Raw genomic sequence first — 9,956 nt, 5'->3', positions numbered from 1 at the left:
CAGTTTCTTGCTGTTTCCTCGTGTCTGAATGTTCTTGTTTGGTTTAAGGAATCCTGCCTCTACCCTGTCTATTCCCTTTACTATTTTATATGTTTGGATCATATCTCCCCTTCTTCTCCTGTAATCTAAGGTCGGGAGATTTAATTCTTTCAATCTCTCACAGTATGTTTTGTCTTTCAGGTGTGTGATAAGTTTTGTTGCTCTCCTTTGCACTCTTTCCAAACAGTCTTTGTCTCCCTCAAACTTCGGATACCATATGCAGTTAGCATATTCCAGCTTTGATCTAACCATAGTCTTGTAGATGGTAGTCATGTGTTTTGTTTTCAGATTCTTGAAATTTCTTTTCACTATTCCGAGTGTTTTACTAGCTTTAGATTGAACATCTTTAATTTGCTTCTTGAAGTTTAGCTTCCTATCAATAAATACTCCTAGGTCTTTTTCCCCATTGGATTTCTGCAGGGGTTTTTCTTTCATTATATAGTTTGCTTCTCTGTTGTTTTTTCCTAGGTGAAGAACTGCACATTTATCTACATTGAACTCCATCTGCCATATTTCGGACCATTCTTCAAGCTTTTTCAAATCTTGTTGTAAGGTGTTTCTTTCTTCTTCTGTATTAGCTACTCCATAGAGCTTAGTATCATCGGCAAAGATTTTACATTTAGATGATAGATTGTCTGGCAAGTCATTGATATAAATCAGGAAGAGAACTGGTCCCAGTACACTTCCTTGTGGAACTCCACTTGTTACCAGTCTCTCTGTTGATGCTGTTCCATTCACTATCACTTTTTGTCTTCTATCTTTGAGGAAATCTCGGACCCATTTGACTGTCTGATCATTAATTTGATACTGTTCCAATTTCCTGATTAGGCGCCAGTGTGGAACTTTGTCAAATGCCTTTCTGAAGTCGAGGTATATGACATCTAAATTGTTGCCTAATTCCAGGTCTCTCGTCCAGTCATCCATTGTTTCAAGTAGGTTTGTTACTGTAGACCTTCCCGCCATGAAACCATGTTGATCTTTGCTGAATAGTTTGTTCTTGGTCATATGATCAACCATTTCTTCTCTAATCAGCTGTTCCATGAGCTTGCAGACGACAGATGTCAGGCTCACTGGTCTGTAGTTTTCTGGATTTTTTCTGTCTCCCTTCTTGAATATGGCTGTGACGTTAGCTTCTTTCCATTCCCTTGGTAGTCTTCCTTCTTTCATCGACTGGTTAAATATCTTGGTTAGGGGTTCTACTAGCTGCTCTGCTAAGTTTTTTAGGATGTAAGGATGAAGTTTGTCAGGTCCAGGTGATTTACTCTCCTTTAGGTTTTGTAGTCTCTTCATTACTCTCTCTTCAGTAATCGGCCATTGTGTAGTATCTATATTACTTCTTTTAGCAATATCTGGCAAGTTTTTCTGGTTCTCCACTGTAAAGACACTTGCAAAGAAGAGATTTAGCACCTCTGCCTTGTCTTCATCTTCAGATGCCCAAGTGCCATCTTCTTTTTTTTATGTCACAGGTTCCCTGTCTTGTCTTCATTTTACTGTTTACATAACTCCAGAATACTTTAGGATTTTCTTTCGTTTCCTCTGCTATCTTGTTCTCATACTTTTGATGCGCTTGTCGGACTATTTTAGTAGTTGCGTTTCTCACTCTTTTGTATTTGTCCCAATCCTCTTCCTTTTTGCTTCTAGAGTATCTTCTATTTACTGCCTTCTTCTTCCGTAATGCCTCTCTCACTTCCTGCGTCATCCAAGGTTGATTTCTTCTCCCAACCCGGTTCTCTCTGCTTTTCGGGATGTTTTTCTCGAAGCATTGGTTAAGTACTCTGGTAAATCTACTCCAGTTATTTCCTACGGTGTCCTCGATTAGTATTTCCTCCCATTTGATATGCCCAGTTCCTCTTTCATACTCTCTAGATCAGCCTTCCTATATCTGAGTGTCAGTTTTTCATCTACAGTCGCCCTCAGTTTTAGGAATATGGTCGCATGGTCGCTTTTTCCCAGTGGGTGGCTCAGTCTTAGGTCGATTATGTCATTTTCTTCCTCCATCAATATCAAGTCCAATACGTTGGGCTTTTGGTTTTTTCTCTGTCTCGTGGGTTCTTTTATTATCTGTTGTAGGTAGCAATCTTCAATGGTTTCTATGAAACTTTCCTCCAGGCTTCCCTCTTTTGGTTCGTCCATCCCTTTCCACTCCAGTTCCGGCATGTTGAAGTCTCCCATAATAATTATCTCTGAATGCTTTTTTTGTGATGCTCTCCTTATCATCTCCAACATTCTCTCATTATTTTCTCCTGTGCTATTTGGGCTCCGATAAATCACTCCTACTAGTATCTGACTTTGTCCAGTTACTCCAATCGAGCACCAAGCGCTCTCCCTAAAGTCGTGATCTGTGAGTTCCTCTATGGGGTTAACCTTGAGGTTCTCTCTCACCAATAAGTATACTCCTCTGCCGGAAGTTTCAAAATCTCTGCTAGCTATTATAGTGTATCCCTCAATACCTAACTCTGCTATGGTTGGGTGTGTTGTTGCATTCTTTGGCTTAGCTTCTGTTATTGCTATTACATCTGGATCTTCTTCTTCTGCCATAGCCTTTAGCTCCTCTCTCTTATTCATTACACTGTCTGCGTTCGTGTACATGAACTTCAGGGTATTTTTCATATTCACGTGCTGCCCCTCCTTATCATTCACTGGTACTTCTCTTTTTTGAATTTTCTTGTTGTCTTCGAGTCCTTGCTCAGAAACATTTTGGGCAATTGGACTGACACGTTTCCAATATAGTCATTCCTCATCCCAGTCCCAGTCATTTCCTCCAACATCGCTGTCTCTCTTTCTTATTTGTTCACTAAACTTTTCCCTGAAAATGACCCTTTTCTATATATGACTACATCTTCCCCTGCTTCTCGTCTTCTCTTCAGCTCCTCTCTTAACTCCTTGGCCTGCTCTCTTTGCATAATTGTTTGGTCAGCTCCAATATACACCTTTTGTAAGCATTCCCGTTTGTGGTCTTTCAACTGTTTGCTGTTCCTAAGAGCAGTGTTACGCTGATCCGTTGACATCAGACTTATTTTCATGGGTCTTGGTCTATCTTCTCTTCTGCCCAATCTGATCACTTGCTCTATAGGGTTGAGGCTGTCTTTGTTTCCATGAACCTGCAACTCTTTGAGTACCATTTGGGCTTTTCTTATATCTTCCTTGTTGTCGCCATCTTTAGCTTCTGGTATGCCATACATAATTACATTCTTCACTCTCTTAGCCCTTTCATTTCTCTCCTCTTCTAGTTCCAGGTTCTTTTTCACCATTGCCTGCTTCTTCTCCTCAGTTTCATTGATTTTCCTCATTTCATTTATATCTTGTCTTACTCTATCTGACTTTTCTTCTGTACTTCTCTTGAGTCTCTCCTTAATCTCACTCGTCTCAGACATAGGGTAGGCCTCTATCTCATCCTTTGCTGTTGATTTCACTATTTCTATCATCTCCTCTGTGAATTCACCTTTTTGAATGATATTCACACTTTTATCTACGTCTTCTACTTTTTTCCTGAGTTTATCTACTTCCTTTTCAAGCTGCATGAAATTGCCCAAGAACTTTGAGGCCACTTTGTTGCAGGACTTAGAGCAGTAGTAATGCAGTAGCGGACATTCTTTTTCTGAGTCTTTCTTCAACAGTTGATAGGTGTCATCATCTATCTTTTCACACAAAGTATGAAACCACTGGTCACAGAGCTCGCACTGTAAGCATTTCTCAATCTCTTTGCATACATATTCACATTTTCCGCAAGTCTCAGTCTCAGCTTTTGCTTTTGCCTTATTTGTACTCATCGGTGCAGGGCTTTCTTTCCTACTACTGCCACTACTAGTACTGGCACTGCCAGATCTACCTTTCCTACTACTGCTGTTTAAGCTCATCTTCTTACTTGTTAAATGAATAGATCTATCTAAGTCTTAGCTGTACTGTATCACTGTATCTTGTTGTTCACTCCAATCTGATAAGTATCTAACTAATCTCAACTAGATATCTCAAGTACACACACAAGCCGGAATCCTCTCGAAGGCAGAAATTACATAAATCTAATTCGAAAATGAACAAGTTTTGATGTCCGATATTTCATTCAAGTTTTGTGTTTCTGGTGAGGGGAGCGAGAAGATTCAATATCAATATTGAATAATAATATTGAGTACTATTGTCACTGCCTAAATATTTCTAGAATTTAGATCAAGAAGATTGAATCAGGAGAGAAATGTAAACACGTCCGCCACCTTGGATTTCCCGCCGAAAAAAAAAAAAAAAAAAAAAAAATTCTATATTCATGTTTTCGTCCAACCAGGTCATCAATCACTTGCTCTCCAACTATTGGATATTTCTTAACAAATGTAAACACGCTGCTTTGTTTACAAATGTTATAAACATACCCATGTGTCAAACTGAATCAAATGACCAATCGCGATGTTAGATATTTATTAAAATAGCTGTGGTCACTTTGAGCACATTTTGCAATGTGACCAATGACCTCGAGCCTAGGACTTCATATACAGGACAGATCATTGCCCACTTACTGCATCCTGCGGGGCCGTTCGTGTTTTTTTTTTTCCCCCATATATAACAGTATCCCTGTCGTCAGGCTTTAATGATATGCAGATGTCGGTGACAATCAAAGGCATTCCTTTCTCGTCTTTCCCCCAACCGTTTCCCCATCGGGTGGGGAAGTGATGTCACTTTTGTTGAGTATGATCCCATCATTGATTAATTACCATGAATAATAGAGCGAATTTATCATTATACGAATATTTTGTTTATGTACCGATTAATAGATTCTACTTTCACTTCCTTTTTGCCTTTTTCCTGTCCATGTTAGACAGATGAAAATCACCATGAGTTTTATTTAATAAACTCGAATTAAATCGTCACTTCTGTGTTATCATCTTTCATTGATTATTATTGGGCTGCCATAACATAACCTCAACAGGTTATGGGCCCAGGATACTGAAGGTAAAATAACCGAACAAGGATACTGAACGTAAAATAACCGAACAAACGAATGTCAACAAAATATAAGACAATGGCAGCCTACAAAACACCAATTTTTAACGGCGATGAACGAAACTTCGAAATGTGGCACCTGAAGTTCTTAGGTCTTATGAGACTTAAAGGTCTACACCACATCTTCATCAATGAAGAAACTCCAGATACGGATAAAAACGCAGAATGCTTCGCGGAGCTCATCCAATGCTTAGATGATCGTTCATTGTCCCTCATTATGAGAGACGCAACCGATGATGGGAGAAAATCCCTGAAAATTCTAAAGGAACATTACCTCCCAAAGGGTAAACCAAGAATTATAACCCTTTATACTGAGCTTACTAGTTTACAACTTGGAAAGGAATCCTTAACTGATTTTTGATAAGAGCTGAAACAATTGCTGCACAATTACGCGATGCGAACGAAATAATAAGTGATGGTCTTCTGATCGCCATGATCATGAAAGCTCTTCCATCGCAGTACAAAGCGTTTACAGCGGTAATAAATCAAAAAGAAAGTGATTTAAATTTCGCTGATTTCAAAATTCTTCTCAGAAATTACGAAGACCAAGAGAATTTACACAATAATAAAACCACATCGTCTTCAATTATGTCAATGGCCGCTGAGCCACAGCCTCAAAGGCACTCTACCTGGTGTTCATTCTGCAAGACAAAATCTCACCATACCAGTGAATGCTTCAAGAAACCTAGACAACAACATAACAACCCACGCCCACCGTCGTGGCAAACTAACAACCCACGCCCACAGTCGTGGCAACCTAACAACCCTCGCCCACATGCAAACTCAAACAAACCAAAATTTTGTAGTTTTTGTGATTCGTATACACATGAAACGAAATACTGCAGGTCCAAATTCAAACGAGAAAACAAACAGCAGTCGGTACGGTCACTAACAACAGATCCTGATACTAATTATGAAAATCATCATTTCACATTCGGCGTTAATAACCTGAGCAAGTCATCATGTGGTGAAAATAATCATATTCTTATTGACAGTGGTGCGACGACACATATCGTAAAAGAAAGTGAAAAGTTCATAAGATTTAACAAGCTGTTCAACCCAGAGTCCTATACCATTCAACTAGCGGATGGGACAAAAGCTAAAAACATTGTTCAGGGACAAGGAGATGCTAAATTGTATTTCGAAGATCAGCAAGGTCAAAAAAGGGAAATTGTTTTAAAAGATGCGCTCTTAATCCCATCGTTTGATCAAAACATATTTTCTATTCCAGCTGCAACCAAAGCTGGTGCATTCGTTAATTTTTCAAAAGACAAAGGAGTCGTTCAGATGGATGGACATGCGTTTGATATTGAGAAAAGAAACAATCTATTCTACCTGAACATGTTGAAGAAAACAAAAATAAACAATCAGTCCCTCAATGTTTGGCACAGTATTTTAGGACATTCAAATGTGCGCGACATCATAAGTTTAGAAAACAAAGTTGATGGAATGAAAATCTCTGGAGATAAATCCCCAAACCTAGATTGTGAAACTTGCATTTTAGGTAAAATGTGTGATAATCGAAATAGACAACCTGATACCAGGGCAAAAAGGCCCCTAGAACTTGTGCACTTAGATCTAGCTGGTCCTGTTGAACCAGCAGCTCAAGACTTTAGATATTCACTCATTTGTGTAGATGATTTTTCCAGCTTAACAGTGGTATATTTTCTTAAGCAAAAGTCTGATACAGCAGAAGCCTTTAAGAAATTTCTATCTGACATTAGGCCTTATGGTAAAGTGTGTAAAATCAGAAGTGACAACGGTGGTGAATTTGTTTCCAATGAGTTTAAAAGAATTTTAGTTGATAATTTCATACGCCATGAGAAAAGTGCCCCCCATAGTCCTCACCAGAACGGTACGGCCGAGAGGAATTGGAGGACGCTTTTTTCAATGGCAAGATGCTTACTAATTGAGGCAAAATTACCAAAGTCCCTTTGGACTTATGCTGTTATGACTTCAGCATATATAAGAAACAGGTGTTTTAACCGAAGGTTAGGGGAACTCCTATTGAGGCCATGACCAACATTAAACCTAACATATCCAATATGCACATTTTTGGCCAAACTTGCTATACATTGAACCAAAACCCAAAGAAACTGGAAGAAAGAGCAGAAAGAGGCGTTTTTGTTGGTTATGACCGAGATAGCCCCGCCTATCTTGTATACCTACCTGAGAAACAAATAGTAAGGAAAGTAAGATGTGTCAAATTTTTTGATTCAAAACCATGTGTAAACACTGATGACAATGATAATAAAATACTGTTCTGATTGATAAGTCACAAAACAATTCTGATTACATTGAACCATTGACACCACCATATGAGAATGATGATACGGTTGATGAAATTGAAATAAATAATGACGACATTGAACATTCTTGTAATTCACCCAACCAATCAGCATCATCATCCTCAGATGGGGTACCCATGAAGAGAGAAAGGCGTAAGCCAAATTATCTTAATGATTATTATTGTGATGATGAAATGAATAACCATGTCTATACTCATTTTTGTTATAGTCTTAGCCATGCACCACAATCTTATTGTGAAGCCATCTCTGGCGACAACGCAGAGAAATGGAAAGAAGCAATGACTTCTGAAATGGAATCTCTTAAAGATAACAACACATTTGAAATTGTGCCTCTACCAAAAGACAGGAAAGTCATTGGTGGAAGATGGGTATTTGCTATAAAAACAAGCAAGGAAGGGAAAGAAACTTACAAGGCACGGTTTGTTGCCAAAGGTTATGCTCAAGTTGAAGGCATTGATTACTTTGAGACATTTTCCCCGACTACACGCCTGAGTTCAATCAGAATACTGACACAAATTGCCATGCAAAATGACCTAGAGATCCATCAAATGGATGTCAAGGCTGCGTATCTCAATGCGCCATAGATTGTGAAATCTATATAGAACAACCCAAAGGGTTCATAGTCAAGGGTGATAATTATGTTTTGAAATTAAAGAAAAGCTTATATGGTCTGAAACAATCAGGCAGAAACTGGAACAACACTCTTGATGAACATTTGACAAATGAAGGTTTTGTAAGGTCAATTAATGATCCATGCTTCTATTTTGATCCAAACAAAAAGATCTATATTTTAGTATGGGTAGATGATTTGCTAATTGCAGCTAAACCCTGTCACCTTGACTCAGTCAAGAATGTCTTGCAGGAAGATTTTAAAATGAAAGATCTTGGAAATGTTTCATATTTTTTGGGAATTCAGTTTGATAAGACAAATGAGGGAATAACAATGTGCCAAAGCCTTTACATTAACAATGTACTTGAAAGATTTAATATGGTTGATTGTAAGCCTAAAGCCATTCCATCTGAAATGAAACCATCTGAGTATGAACATCATTCTGAACCACTTGATAACAATGAATTAAGATTGTATAAATCTATGGTTGGTGCTCTTATCTATATCATGACAGCCACAAGGCCTGATATTTCATTCACTGTTACTAGGCTATCTCAATTCATGTCTAATGCTAAACAATGTCACTTGAAAATGGCAAAACATGTAATAAGATACCTAAAAGGTACAATTAATGAAAAATTGATCTTCAGGAAATCAGGGGAACCGCTTAGAATTACTGGTTTTTGTGATGCTGACTGGGCTAACTCTTCCCAGGACAGAAAAAGTATTTCAGGATATTGTTATAGAATTTCAGAAACTGGTCCCTTAATTTCCTGGAAATCCAGAAAGCAACAAACAGTTGCATTATCAACCTGTGAAGCTGAATACATGTCTCTTGTTTCAGCTATCCAAGAAGGAAAATATTTGACATCTTTTCTCAAAGAAATATCAGATCTAAATGAAAATCAATTCACTCTTTTCTGTGACAATCAAGGAGCTATTGCACTTGCTCAAAACCCAGTAAAGCACCAAAGATCAAAGCATATTGATATAAAATACCATTTCATTAGAAATGAGATATCTGAGAATAGATTGTCTGTTTATTACATACCAACAGATTCAAATGTTGCTGATGTTTTTACAAAACCTGCTTCTAAGGCCAAATTGCAAGAATTTAAAACTGCTATTATGGGGTAGATAACCCAATTGTTTTCATTTGCATAAAGAAAACTAAATGATTTAAATAACATGCATGATACTTTTAGTATCTACTATTAATTTACTTTTGTTTGATTTATCTCCTTTTTTCAAATATCCCATTTTTATTTTAGCTCTTTACTATCATTTATTCAAGATTTAAAGTAAAGTTGCAAATATACTTCATGATCACAAACTACTATTATTATTTTGATTCATGGTCACTCTGTGCATTTACTACTTATGTTAAATTTAAATATAATGTATTGTCTTAAAGTCCTTTTAGACATTAACACAATAATTAACACAGTTTTGATTCAATGAAACTGTTGATATGCTTGTTATTTGTATTACTAATTTCCAAATTTTTCAGTAAATAGGTATAGGTAGATATATTTTTTTTTTATATTGCACAAGTAACAAGCACAGATGCCATTTTGCTAAGTTAGTATTTCTTGTAGGGTATATATATTGATGAATACCAATTATTTTGTTAAATGCTCACAATGCTGAGATCATGGGAGGGTGTTGAGTATGATCCCATCATTGATTAATTACCATGAATAATAGAGCGAATTTATCATTATACGATATTTTTGTTTATGTACCTATTAATAGATTCTACTTTCACTTCCTTTTTGCCTTTTTTCCTGTCCATGTTAGACAGATGAAAATCACCATGAGTTTTATTTAATAAACTCGAATTAAATCGTCACTTCTGTGTTATCATCTTTCATTGATTATTATTGGGCTGCCATAACATAACCTCAACAACTTTTACGTTATCAAAGAAATTCCTTAACTGACCGTCTCAACAGTAGGACGACCGTTCTTCCGACAATACTGTCTTTAAAGTAATGGCTACAGTTAAG

General features: G+C 37.3%; 1 pseudogene; it reads left to right on the top strand.

Annotated features, from left to right (window-relative positions):
- The first annotated feature begins 8,325 nt into the window (after positions 1-8,325).
- LOC144969202 (uncharacterized) lies at positions 8,326-9,084 on the top strand (annotated as a pseudogene).
- Positions 9,085-9,956: the final 872 nt, after the last annotated feature.

The sequence above is a fragment of the Berghia stephanieae genome, chromosome 3, assembly GCF_034508935.2.
Source record: "Berghia stephanieae isolate SIO BIC M18660-M18661 chromosome 3, UCSD_Bste_1.3, whole genome shotgun sequence".
In the NCBI taxonomy this organism is placed as follows: Eukaryota; Metazoa; Mollusca; class Gastropoda; order Nudibranchia; family Aeolidiidae; genus Berghia; species Berghia stephanieae.
The sequence above is the reverse complement of the archived record's forward strand: the minus strand, read 5'-3'. Positions and strand labels throughout refer to the sequence as shown.